Raw genomic sequence first — 13,468 nt, forward strand, 5'->3', positions numbered from 1 at the left:
TCTCAAACTAAGGTTTTGATATCATGGTTCTACAATAGTAATATTTTAGTATGCTGGAGTAAAACTGTGGTAACATAGTGGTAACATAGTTTTTGAAACCATGGTGAAGTTTGTAGTTACTATATGTTTACTACTATGTTGTAGTAAGACCATGGTTATGGTAGTTACTGTGAATTTACTACAACAATCATAGTTAAACCATGGTTAATTTTGTGGTTGACTTTTGTATGGACATATGTGAACTGAATGCTTATTTGAAAGTCACATTGGATAAAACCATCTGATACATATACTGTAAATGCATTTGTATGTTTAATCTGTTCACTGAAAATAAATTTTCTATTGCCATTGTACATTGTTTTTGATCCATTATTGTGTGCAATGATATTTTGGTTAGCGTAATCGAACTGATTATGAACCACGGACCGACCGTGGACCGCCAGTAAACAGTAATTATAAACCAGCGGCTCGTCAGCGGACCACTGTCGGAAAAGCGTTGTGTGTGCGTTGGTGGTCCGCTGGAATAACGATGAGCAAAACGCCGGTGAACCTCGGGCGGCGTCCGCCGGTGGGCCGCCGACTTTGCCACCAGTGGCCCGCTGATCTTATGTTAGCTGGGTTCTATCTGGACAGAAGAGCGAGCGAGGTCGTATTATGGCGAGCATCAGGTCGTTTACTGGGTAAGATAATTTATTTAACATCCTAAACTCAGTGACAAGTGAACTTAATTTTTCTCTCTTCTCATGCTCTCATTAGTTAGTAACGTTAGCTAAGCCTGTCTGAGTAGATTTGATTAGTCAACAGTATAGCTACCCAGCTAACATAACCTCAAGGTTAGACTATTGTAATGTTTTATTGGGTGGTTGTTCTGCACGCTTGATCAACAAACTACAGTTGGTCCAAAATGCAGCAGCTAGAGTCCTTTCTAGAACCAGGAAATATGACCATATTAGCCCGGTTCTGTCAACACTGCACTGGCTCCCTATCAAACATCGGATAGATTTTAAAATCTTGTTAATTACTTATAAAGCCCTGAATGGCTTAGCTCCTCTGTACTTGAGCGAGCTCTTATCACACTATAGTCCTCCACGTCCACTGCGTTCTCAAAACTCTGGCCGTTAAAAATACGATGTATAATATTCGACAGGCAAATTTAGGTCATTTTATTTCACTTTCCAAATTCGCTGCCACAAATTTAGTGGTTAAAATTCGGCAGAAAATTAGGAATAGCAGTAGAGCACCGATGCATTATCTCCAGCTGATGTCAGCCGCTCACCAGCAGGTGGCCATATGTGGATTAAGTCATTCATTTACAAAAACTGATTTGCAAAAGTGGAGCAAGCGCTAAGTTTTGATTATCGGGGCCAGCATAAACATGTGGAAACACTGATTGTGTGTATGTTTAATTCAACATATTCGCTGTTTCCCATAGCCTACATGTAAGCAGCTTTCTCTACCACAAAGGAGATTATAATGCTCTTTTACCCAATGCTGAAGCACAGAACTAACATTACATCTGAGGAAGACATATATTGCTTTCGGTTTAGTTTCTGTAACTTTGTATCATGGCTTGTGTGAAGCTGAGCTGTAATACTGGGGTTCCCCTCATATGTCACACTCCAGGATTCCCCAACGACGAGTAACGTGCCTCAGTGAACTAGTACAGTGATAAAAGACCTCAGATCTCAGAATACACTTTATTGAAGATTATGCAAACTATATACAGGCATGCAAATGAGGTCAGAAGAACGCAACACGCTGCATTTTCGTTGCTTTCCCTTACCACTGATCTATAGAGTAGACAGTCCTACAAAGATATCAATACCACGATTAGTTTTATCAGTAAGCAACCACTTTATATCGACATAAAAAATCGCCTAGGTGTATTGTTGCTGCAAATGTAAACCTGAGAAAGCATTGACGCGCTATCGCACCCAAGGGGCCGTCTGACAATTCCACCGACTGGGTTAAACCGTCCAATGTATTTAAATTAAAATTACTTTTAACATTTAAAATAAGACACTGTCAAATTGTAAAGCTAGTATTGCTCATAGTGATTTACTACATTTTGACAATACCTCCCTTTATATATATGTACAGTACACAATTATTTACTTATAATAGATCCCTGGAAAGGTTTTTTTTTCATGTTCCAACGCTTGTAGTACGTTGCTAGATACAAAACTGACTTACTACAGGTTAGATTTTGCCCATATCTCCCTTACGGTATGTACAGTACACAAATATAGATTTTTTTAAAAACTACAGTAATTCACCAAAAGGGTTCTTCATGTTCCACAGGTTGTAGTAAGTTGTGAAATTTCGCCAGTATCTCCCTTACTGTATGTACAATTCACAATTGACCTATCGGTAAGCCCCGCCCCCCTTAGTTACTGTTGCTCACTTCTTACAATGACAGCTACAGTGTGAAAACCATGTCCCACGATGTTTTTGCACAATTTTGGACACAAAAGGCCACCAAATGGGAATTAAATATTCAATGGAGGGATTTATAAAATATTTAAAAATAAATACGGTCGGTAACTTGAAGGAGGGTTTACATTTACTAGTTTTAGACAGAGATACCTTACTAAAGCACAAGATAACATTAACGTTCTGCTTGAGCATATGAATATTGTAACTTAATGAGTGTATGACAACCAGAAAATGAACATTTCTGTCTTCATTTATCAAAAAAAAAAAAAAAAACTTTGTGAATTACAGTAATTTCTTAAGAATAATTATATACTGTATGTACAGTGAGGAAGATGTTGGCCAAATTTCAACTGTAGTAAGTAACTAGTAACATTTTGATGAATTACTGTAATTTATTTTCTTAAAAATATTTGTGTAGTGTACATACTTAGGGAAATTATTGTCTAAGGCGAGTTATTGGCAATATATATTTAGTCAGTTTGAGTAAATTATTAATTTACTGTAAACATTAATTTGAATAAATTATTGGAATTTAATAATTAAATTTAAATAATTTAATAAATTATTACTTTGTTTTGTACTGTGAGGTAAATTTGCAGACGGTTCCTAAAGCAGCCTAGGCGAATATCAAACCTAAAACTATAGCACTTGGTTTTCTATGGGAGAAAAAAATGGTTTGGTGAAACTTGTTGGTTGTGGGCTCATATTCTGGGCTCATCTGCTTAAATGTACATACCGTAATATATTTTATTAATTAGATGCTGAATTTAACCATTTATTATCACTGAGGCAACAAACCACGTTAAGTGTTTTCTTTATGGGAAATGTTTAGCGTGCGCGTTCCTTAACTTCATATCCTCATCTGTTTGCATCATCAGTAAGATTTGAGTTTGGTCTTTTAATAGGCTTGTTGGAGATGAGCAAAATCTGCGCAGAACCGATCACCGTGAGATGCATGCCTGATTTCCTGATGCCAATCTGATTTCATGTGATTGTGTATTTAAATTATGCTTGAATATTCCCAAACACTATGACTGTGCGATCTCTGTGTGGGATATGTGATTGTTGTCATATTTCTATAAAAATCTAAAATACATGTTTATATTAAAGTAGAAATGGATGATAAATATGCCTTTCGTATTAAATAGCAAGCACTTTGGGTGTCTTGTTCATCATATTTATATTTATATAAAAGCAGCAGAACTGAAATTATATCACATTTATTAGCAGCACAGCACATGAGTGAGAATAACGCAATATCTGCTTTTGATCTCGTTGGTATCTGTTCTACTTCGAGAGGGCAGAACTACGTCCATCTTGACTGCGCTTATTTCACTCCTCCCCTCACTGCAGCCGCCTACATTTCAGGCGAGGCGCATCTCAAACAAGTCTAATAGCTGTTATTGTGTTAGTGCACTACTGAGTCGCGTAATGTGTTTTCTTTAACCGATTTCTGAGGGAAACAGCGTGAAACCTTGCACGTTCGTTCATATTCTACATCTGCTTAACTGTCGATATAGTTCACATAATCATCAATAAAGTGTATTCTGACATCTGAGGTCTTATATCACTGTATTAGTTCACTGAGGTGCATTACTCGCCGTTGGGGAATCCTGGAGTGTGACGTATGAGGGGAACCCCAGTATTACAGAACAGCTTCACACAAGCCATGATACAAAGTTACAGAAACTAAACAACCGAAAGCAATATATGTCTTCCTCAGATTTAATGTTAATTCTGTGCTTCAGCATTGGGTAAAAGAGCATTATAATCTCCTTTGTGGTAGAGAAAGCTGCTTCCATGTAGGATACGGGAAACAGCGAATATGTTGAATTAAACATAGACACAATCAGCATTTCCACATGTTTATACTGGCCCCGATAATCAAAACTTCTACTTAGCGCTTGCTCCATTTCTGCAAATCATTTTTTTAAATGAAGGACTTGATCCACATATGGCCTTCATCAACAGCCGCTTGCGCCACCTGCTGGTGAGCGGCTGACATCAGCTGGAGATCATGCATTGGTGCTCTACTGCCATTCCTGCGGTTCCCGGATGTGCAACGCTGAATTTTCTGTCGAGTTTTAACCACTGAATTTGTGGCAGCGAATTTGAAAAGTGAAATAAGGTGACCGAAATTTGCCTATCAAATATTATACATCGTATTTTTAAACAGACTGAATATTTTGGAAGTGAATTCTGGAAGGTGAATATGAATTTTTAATTATGAAAATGTGTGTGAAATATTTTGAATTTAAATATTCACAGCTTAAATAAACAATACTGTGTTAAATTTCAGGACCTAAAAATGCAAGCCCTGCCACTGGCGGCCCGCTTCACCGGTTCACCGGCGTTTTGCTCATCGTTATTAAAGCGGACCACCAGCGGCAGCCACCGCTTTTCCGACAGCGGTCCACTGACGAGCTGGTTTATAATTACTGTTTGCTGGCGGTCCACGGTCGGTCCGTGGTTCATAATCAGTTCGATTACGCGAAGAGAGAGTGTGTTTGAGCCCCAAACATTATCAGAAGGCTATTTGAGAGTTTAAGAGTAAAATACGAAAAAGCTCTGCCTCCTTTACTGGACTTCGATATTCTGGGTACTACCAATAGTCCAGAGTTTTGTGACATTATTTAGCTTACTTTGCTATAATTTGTTTAAATCGCAATCTGATTCTATTCTATATCCCTTAGTAAACATATAATTTGTCCTCAGTATTCAGGGAACAGACACAGTCTACACTCTAAAAAGTAGTTTTATAGTCCATTCAAATAAAATGTTTTAATTGGTCAAACATTTAGAAGACTACAGCAAGTTATGTCAATTAAAATTTAACACTTTACTCCATGTGTTTTATATGTTACCTCAACTAAGATTTATTATTTGGGCATCATAAGAAATTGCGGGGGAACTAAAACATATATTTTTATTGTTTAACAAAATTATTAAAAATGATTAACTGGTGTTTATCAATCACTAAAAACACACAATTTACAACACATAATAGCCATTATTTAATAACAATCTCCATTTATAACATTTGTCATACAGACTAAACATACAGGCTTAAAGAAAAAAAGTCACCTACATCTCGGATGGTCTAAGGGTCAGTAAATTAACAGCAAATTTTCATTTTTGGGTGAACTATCCCTTTAAAGCTCCAGCTGACAAACATTACATCTGTAATATAACTGCAAAATTCAGTTTAAACTTCAATGAACTAAGAAAAACCTAAACGAACATTTACAAATATTACTACTGTTCACAATTACATCTTTAAGATGAGGCAGAAGTCACAAAAAATAAAAAATATTTACAGTAACAGTATATAAAATCACGTCGTCACCTTTATTTATAATACACTTTATACAATACTGATCGTGTCAAAGCAGCTTCACAGTCAAACAGGAAAATAGTTTGTTAATAATGCAAAAGGACATTAACAAGTAATTTTTCCAGTTAAAGTCAATTCATTGATGATTCAATGAAATCATCATTCAGTTCAGCTCTCTTCCAATAGTGTCTATGCAATCAGCCAAGCGTCCCCAAATAAGCAAGCCAACGGCGACAGCGGCAAGAACTCAAAACTCCATCGGTGACTGAAACTGAGTAGAAAACCTTGGGAGAAACCAGGCTCAGTCGAGGGGCAGTTCTCTTCTGGCCAGACGAAACCAGCATGGCATGATTTAATTCCTGCACAGGTCAGATCGAGCAGAGGACTTGTCTGGTTCTCGTGGTCTTGTCCCGATGGCCAACGAGGTCTTCACTGGGAATCTGTCTCTGGAGCTCATCTAGCTGACATGGTCTCCGCTGACATTCAGGGCCGTAGAGGTCATCTCTAGGTGCTGATCCAACATTTGATCTAGATATGGACTGGATCTGGGTGGCTATGGTGACCTCGGAATAAGAATGAAACAGACTAATATTAGCGTAGATGCCACTGAGAACAATAAAGCACATTTTAATTGTAGTGAACACTAAACATTTTCACACATTACCTGAAATGAAAACAATAAACTCCTAGTAATTGAGTGTTTAATCTTATCATTATACATTACTGACACTTTATCCTCCAATTTGATACTGTTAAGTGCTTTGACACAATCTGTATTGTAAAAGCGCTATATAAATAATGGTGACTTGACTTGAAGGTACACACAGTATGTAGTTGCAGTGGAGCGGTCTGGTGTTTGGTGCCTTGGAAGAACTGACTGGGTTGCATCTGAAATCTTGCAGTGATGACAAAGCACCAATGAAACCTTTGGCCACACCCTGGAGGAGAAAGAAAAGTACACTTTAAATAAAAAAAATTAAATGATGCCTTTTAAATCACTTACAGTGTATCAATATCAGTTAATTAAGTAAATTTTTGATGAAACAGAAGTTGAAACCTTTTTTTTTTTTTTTTTTTGGCATAAATCCATCCATTGCTCAACAGGGAGCATTGATGCTGACTGGATTTGTAATAGAACATGTACATTTCATATTATAGGGCTAAGTTACCTTAAATAGCATAAAATAATAGCATAATATAACGGTCCTGCCTGTTGTTGATAAATACCAATGGTGACGTTTTACAAATTGATTGATCAGTTGTCCCAGTGTTTACTGAGCCACGGTCTTTCCCTGTGCAGGAACTCGTGTGCACGATCTAGTGATTCACTAACCTAGAACTGACTGAGATGCTTTGAACGGCCTTGTGAAATGATTCAGTTGTTCATTTTCGTTCGGAACAACGAACTTCTCTTACGAAGCGCCATTCACGAGACAAGAATTCATTATAGTAACACAGCTTTTGACATCGTGTTTTATGGATTAAACAAGGTGAGAGCACGTTCCCTTAACTTAAATTTCCCTCAGACATAACGCATCATACAACTCTTATTCAATGTTTTTATTTATGATGTACGTTTGTGTATAAATATATCAATTTTAAATAAAACATTTACACCTTTATAATATACATTTTTATAAATGCAGTATAACGTTAAGTACAAATATTTATTCAGTGCCACTTGATTTACTTGATGCCTGTGCCCGGTTGCATAAAGCACCTTAAGTGTAATTTTTCCTTAAGATCGCCCTTAAGTTTCCTTTACAATTAAGGGCGTTGCATAAAATATACCTTAAATGACACTTAAGGGTTTCTTTAGGAAAAACGTCATAAACCCTTAGAATTTCGCTTAAGTGTCCCTTAAAGCCCATTAAGTGTTGCATAAAGCCCCTTAACTGTCATTTTCCTAAGTATACCGTAAGGTATGGAAAATGTCACCTTAAGTGTTACACAGCGGACAGATTCAATCCTAAAGTCTTCTGCAAGACACAATCGGCCGCTTTATAACAGATTTTAATTTAGGCATTTATTCACATTTATCAAATTGCGTACAGCTAATAGCTCAAATGTGAGTGTGTCATGCGAGAACACATTTATATTCTATAATATTTTATTCCTGTATTTTCCTACATATTACCTGGGAGATGACTTGAAAAACACACAAAATATATTTTCACAATCGTGTGTTTAATGTGTTTACATTTCTGCTTTTACCTTAGCTGCAGCGATCGCTGCTGTATTCCATGATAAGATACTTCTTTGAGTCCAGATTGGACTTTCAGCACGACAGCGCCCTCCGGCTTCGAGTATGAATGAAAAATACACTGCATAGGAGTGTTTAGCGCTTCATAATGTTCACATCACCTCGTTTTGGATACAAATAAAATGACTATCTTGTCCCTTTGCATTTAAATATAGATTTATTCACATTAGTCCCTGAAAATGTTATGTTTCTGTGAAAACTTACATCACTATCTGCATTAACAAATAACGTGTCCATGGCAACAGTAGATTTTTTTAAAAGCAAAACCTGAGTCGCTGTTGTAAAATACATAACGGTTTCCCTTAACTAAGGGGATGGTTTAAGGGATTGTATGCAACACCCTTAAATCATTCCCTTAGGTCAGGGGAAATCACGCCTTAAGTGTCATACTTAAGGGAAAAACTTAAGGTGCTTTATGCCCTGAACTTGACATATGCTGTCTTATATCCACTTTTTAACAACTCATAAAACACTTTCTAAATGTCCACTCAAAAAAATTGGATATGTTGCATGATTTTCTCGTTAAATTTAGTCTAAAAAATAACATTTATTCTCGTGAACTTGACAAGATGATGCCGCTGTTTCTCCCGCGAAGTCACTCAGGTTCGTGCACGTGCAGAATGATCTCATTGTTGGCTGGATTTATTTTTATTAGTTTAGTCAACATTTAGCATTCTGAATGTTGACTGGATTTGAAAATAACCATTCATATAATATTTTTTAAATATATTTGTGCAGACTTAATATGTCTTCTCAACTAAGTACAAGCAATAAAAAGAGTTCAACTTAAATATTTGGTAACACTTTTTTTCGATAGTCCACTTTAGACATTCTACTAACAGTAATTAACTTTGCCAAAAACACGCCAACTAGCAGTCATTTGAGTATTAGTAGACTCTCTGCTTAATAACTTCTAACACTTTATTTTGATGGGTCCTCAACATACAACATACTGACTATGAAAATCTTTACAAGTATATGTCAACTTATTCTACTAAACCTACCCTACTGAGAGTTAGTAGACATGTAGTTGCAAATTAATGAGAATTAGTTGACACGTAGTTACAAAGTTACTTATAGTTAGTAGAATGTCTAAAGTGGACTATCAAAATAAAGTGTAACCAAATATTTTTGCCCTATTTTGCTCAACATTTTGTTAATTGGATTTTTTACAGTGCCACAGTATTGTTGAAGTGGGAGGAACATCATAACTAATTTACACAACTGTTAAAAAGTCTGGGGTCAGTAGGATTTTTACATCTTTGAAAGAAGTCTCTATACTCACAACTCAAAAAAAAAAAAAAACAGTTAAAACAATAACATTGTGAAATGATATTACAATTCGAGAGAACTGTTTTTTTTTTGTTTTGTTTTTTTTAATATGTTAAAATTGTAATGTATTGCTGTGATCAAAGCTGAACTTAACATCATTACTCCAGTCTTCAGTGTCACATGATCCTTAAAATTAATCTGTTTTGCTGTTCAAGAAACATTTCTGATTATTAACAATATAAAAAATGTGCTGATAAACATTTTAGTGTAAACTTTTTTTTTCTTTTTTTTTCAGGATTCATTGTTAAATAGACTCCAGACCTTTAAATGGTATTGTACAATACTGTTCAAAGGTTTGCAGTCAGTGAGGTTTTTTAATAAATTCATTTTTATTCAACAAGGATGCATTAAATTGATGAGAAGTGAGAGTAAATATTATTGTTTCAAATAAACACTGTTTATTTTAAACTTTGTTTATTAAGGAATCCTGAATAATACACACAAAACACAAAACAAAATACAAATCAGGAATATTTCCTGAGCAGCAAATCAGCATATTAGAATGATTTCTGAATAATCATCATGTAAAATTGAAGAGTAATGATGCTGAAAATTCATCTTTGATCACAGAAATAAAATACAGTTTAACATCACTCACTCATGTTTGAATGTCAAAACCTTCTTAAAGGGGTCATATAATGCCATTTTTGTACAAGCTAATATGATTCTTTATGGTCTAAATTGAAAGTTTGTAATATACTTTAATTAAAAATTCTCATTAGTATTGTAAGAAAACACTCATTTTACCTGCTCAAAAACAGCTCTGTTTTCAGCACACCGTTTTAGTGCGTGTGTTTTTAAATGCTAATGAGCTTTGCTCGCCCCGCCCCTCTGTTCTGTGGGGCGTTTTTGACACAACACACGTGGAGTGTTGCCTTGACAACAGTTGAGGGTATATTTTGAAGAATGGCAGCGGAGTCTCTGAGGATACTGTGCAACCGTATCAATTGAACCGAGTCGGACCCGAACAGGATGACGGCCCGAAGAAGTTAGACAATTAAGGCTCGAACGGGACGTTTCTGAATGGTTGGTTAACGTAATGTCACTTTTATCTATTTTTGTGTGTACTGTCAGGTAGAGTAGTGAGATACGAACGCTATGTGTTTACTGATACGTTAGTTCATTGACAGATTGATGTTACAGCTAATGGTCATGAAAAATAAATTCGGTAAATGTAGGCTTGTCAGTGATGCGTAACGTTATCTATGCAGTGTTAGGTACAACTCTCAGGGCGGAAACCATTAATTTTCATGCAGTTATAACTGTTTTTTATTTATTTAAATTTTTTACATTACTTCTTAACAGACACCGTTATAAACCATCTACAAAAGTAAGCTTAGTGTAGTGTTATCATGTTAACTTTAATACCTGCGTACACAGTTTGTAATAGCACAATAACCATAACGTTTTGTTCATTATAAACGTGGGATTATTAATTATATTGAGAACGTCGTAAATAGAAAACATGCATGTACCCTGAATGTAAACATTAGCCACATACATCGTGAAGCGTGCTAGCGATTTGCAAAGATTAATATAAAGATTAATATAAAGGTTAATTAAACGTTACACTCACTTCTTCTGGAGGTTCAGCAGGAACACGAATAGTTGGTACCGATTCTTTTTCAGGAGCAGCTTTAGCAAAACCAGCTTTATACTGACCTTCATTTATAAAGCAGTCTGGTGAAAAATGATTCGCGCAAACATGAAAACATTGACGTTGCTCGTGGGGAATATTCCCTTCAAAAGCAAAACTCAGCCACTGTGTCTTCAGCGGTTCGGACTTAGGAACATCAAAATGACTGCTGTGTTCATTATTGCACCCGAGAACAGAACACCACAATCGCTTAGACGCCATTCTGCTCATAGACAGCTCCAGCGTATATCAACAATGACACGCGGACTATGATTGACAGCTCGCTCACGAGCAAGGGCGGGTCTGTGTTGAAACACTGCTGTCAATCAACCATCGTGGGAGGGGCGTCCGACCGTGTGGCGTCACACGGTCGAACGGCTTGATTTGAGACAGGGTAAAACAAATAAGGAGATTAAAAAAACAACACTGGATGGATTTTTATCATTTTATGACAGTTGTGTACAGGCACTGCTAACACACATTTCAGTACAATCAACTTGTAAAAGTGCATGTACCATTATATGACCCCTTTAAAATAACTTTAATAAAGAATTGTAAAAGATGTATGGTGATATGCATTTTTTCACTACATATTTCCATATATGAAGTGATTTAATGTGCTTTCTCATGCAGCTTACCTATGTCTCCCACATCTCTGTCAGCAGCTTCCTCTAGAAAGCTCATTGTGGGACTGGCTCGTAGTGACTGAAATTCTGCACCAAGGCTGAATTTCGGGAAAGAGACATCAGATACAGTACTAGGGACCACTTAGGCCTATATAAAAGCATCCAAAAAGCAGCATGTCATGGGACCTTTAATTATTCTCTCTTCTCATGCTCTCCCATTTAAATACGTAACGATAGCTAAGCCCGTCTGAGTAGATTTGATTAGTCAACAGTATAGCTAGCTGACAGCCCCCAATAGTAAAGCGTCAGGCCAATATTTTCAGAGATTATAGATTATAGCTCCAGTGAAGTCAGGTGGGTAACGCACATCAAATCACTAGCCCATTTGGCGGGTTGTGATTCATAAATTATGTCTGTATACTATTCATAATCAAGTCTATTATCGGCACCCAACAGCTGTTCAAAATCATGTCGTGCCACGTACAGTTTGCCATTCACAGTTTTCTAAAATACAACAATTTGGGACCGATGTCTGTACATTCTGACTTCACCTTAGTCTGCAAGACTGTGTATTGTGCATTTTAATAACAGGCTGGTTTTGTGCTATCTTTAAGACCTGTGCACTGACAATTGCAAAACTTTAATACTTCAATAGTATTACTTACTTCAGTTACTTCAGTAGTAATGAATGATAATCAGGACTTGTCAGCCAGTAGCCTTGCAGAGACTTTGCTTTGAAGACCTTTTAATTAACTAACTTCCACATTTCAATATGCCGACTTCTAAGGAGTGTTTTTATTAGTGACTACTCCCAACAGCCTAGAATTCTATCAGTACATCATCACATTTTTCTTTTCTGTTTGCAGGAAGAAGATTTGGTGTTGATAGAGGAGGTGACGTCTTCAAGGCAAAACCTTAGACCTGATGCAGCATCATCCAATGTTGCAATCACCCTCAGGAGGTACACAAGCAAAAGCTAAAGCGAACATTGTCAATGATCAATTCCTATTTTACAAAATTTGCCCTGCATACATTTTTGTCTTTAATGTGTAGGCACTTGAAGCCCAGTGCCCGATATGCACAGGAACATTTCCAGTGTCAGAAGTAGAACTGCCATGCCAGCTTTTGTGGAGAAAGGTAATGGTAATAGTGACTCACATTAAAAAACATTTTGCTTTATTGTTTTTAGCTTTATATACAAATCATTTTATTTATTTATTGTTACAGGCTCTCCAAGGAAGGTGATTTTCAAGGGACTGACAGGGCTTCCTGTTTTTGACATGTTATCTGGTGACAGATTTCAGATGTCTTTGTGGTGTTTATCTGTGCTGCTGCATGACGAAATCACATCCTCCTCACCGTAAAAATAAATAAATAAAATTGTATGTGTGTAACGTGTCTGCCCTGTCTAAAGTCCCCGTTGTCCTTATTTGGTTTAGTTCCGGTCCCGATTAGTTAATTATCTGTCATTGTCCCCACCTGAGTTTGATGATGTTGTTTGCTCTTTTGTTCTCTCTCCTTTATAAGTCCTCAGTTCTCCTTTTGTGTTTGTCCGTTCTTAATGTAATAAAGTGGGAAAAGTGAGTTGATGCCGTTTCGTTCTCCTGCCTTTCATTTATATTCATTCATATTTACTACAACCACATGCCCCGTAACAGAAGAACGGACCGAACAAGAGGATGGAATTCGTGGAAGCTGTCGCCGCCCTAACCCTCCTGGATCTCCCATTTTACAAGTTTACCTGGGAGTTCTGTGAGCTCGCCGCGGCAACGACGTTGCAGGACGCCACCATCATTGAGATGTTCTGGCTCGGGGCCACTTTCCACCGTCCCGTGGACCTC

The 13,468-nt window shown here is 36.8% G+C and overlaps 1 long non-coding RNA gene across 2 annotated transcripts; it reads left to right on the forward strand.

Annotated features, from left to right (window-relative positions):
- Nucleotides 1–372: 372 nt before the first annotated feature.
- LOC131522130 (uncharacterized) lies at nt 373–13,210 on the forward strand. Of its 2 annotated transcripts, none has more exons than XR_009266449.1 (4): nt 373–680; nt 12,494–12,588; nt 12,681–12,764; nt 12,855–13,210. It is a non-coding gene; the product is annotated as an uncharacterized LOC131522130 (long non-coding RNA). The 2 variants fall into 2 exon arrangements; XR_009266450.1 differs by lacking the exon at nt 373–680 and adding an exon at nt 4,488–4,642.
- Nucleotides 13,211–13,468: the final 258 nt, after the last annotated feature.

This window comes from Onychostoma macrolepis, chromosome 16, assembly GCF_012432095.1.
Source record: "Onychostoma macrolepis isolate SWU-2019 chromosome 16, ASM1243209v1, whole genome shotgun sequence".
In the NCBI taxonomy this organism is placed as follows: Eukaryota; Metazoa; Chordata; class Actinopteri; order Cypriniformes; family Cyprinidae; genus Onychostoma; species Onychostoma macrolepis.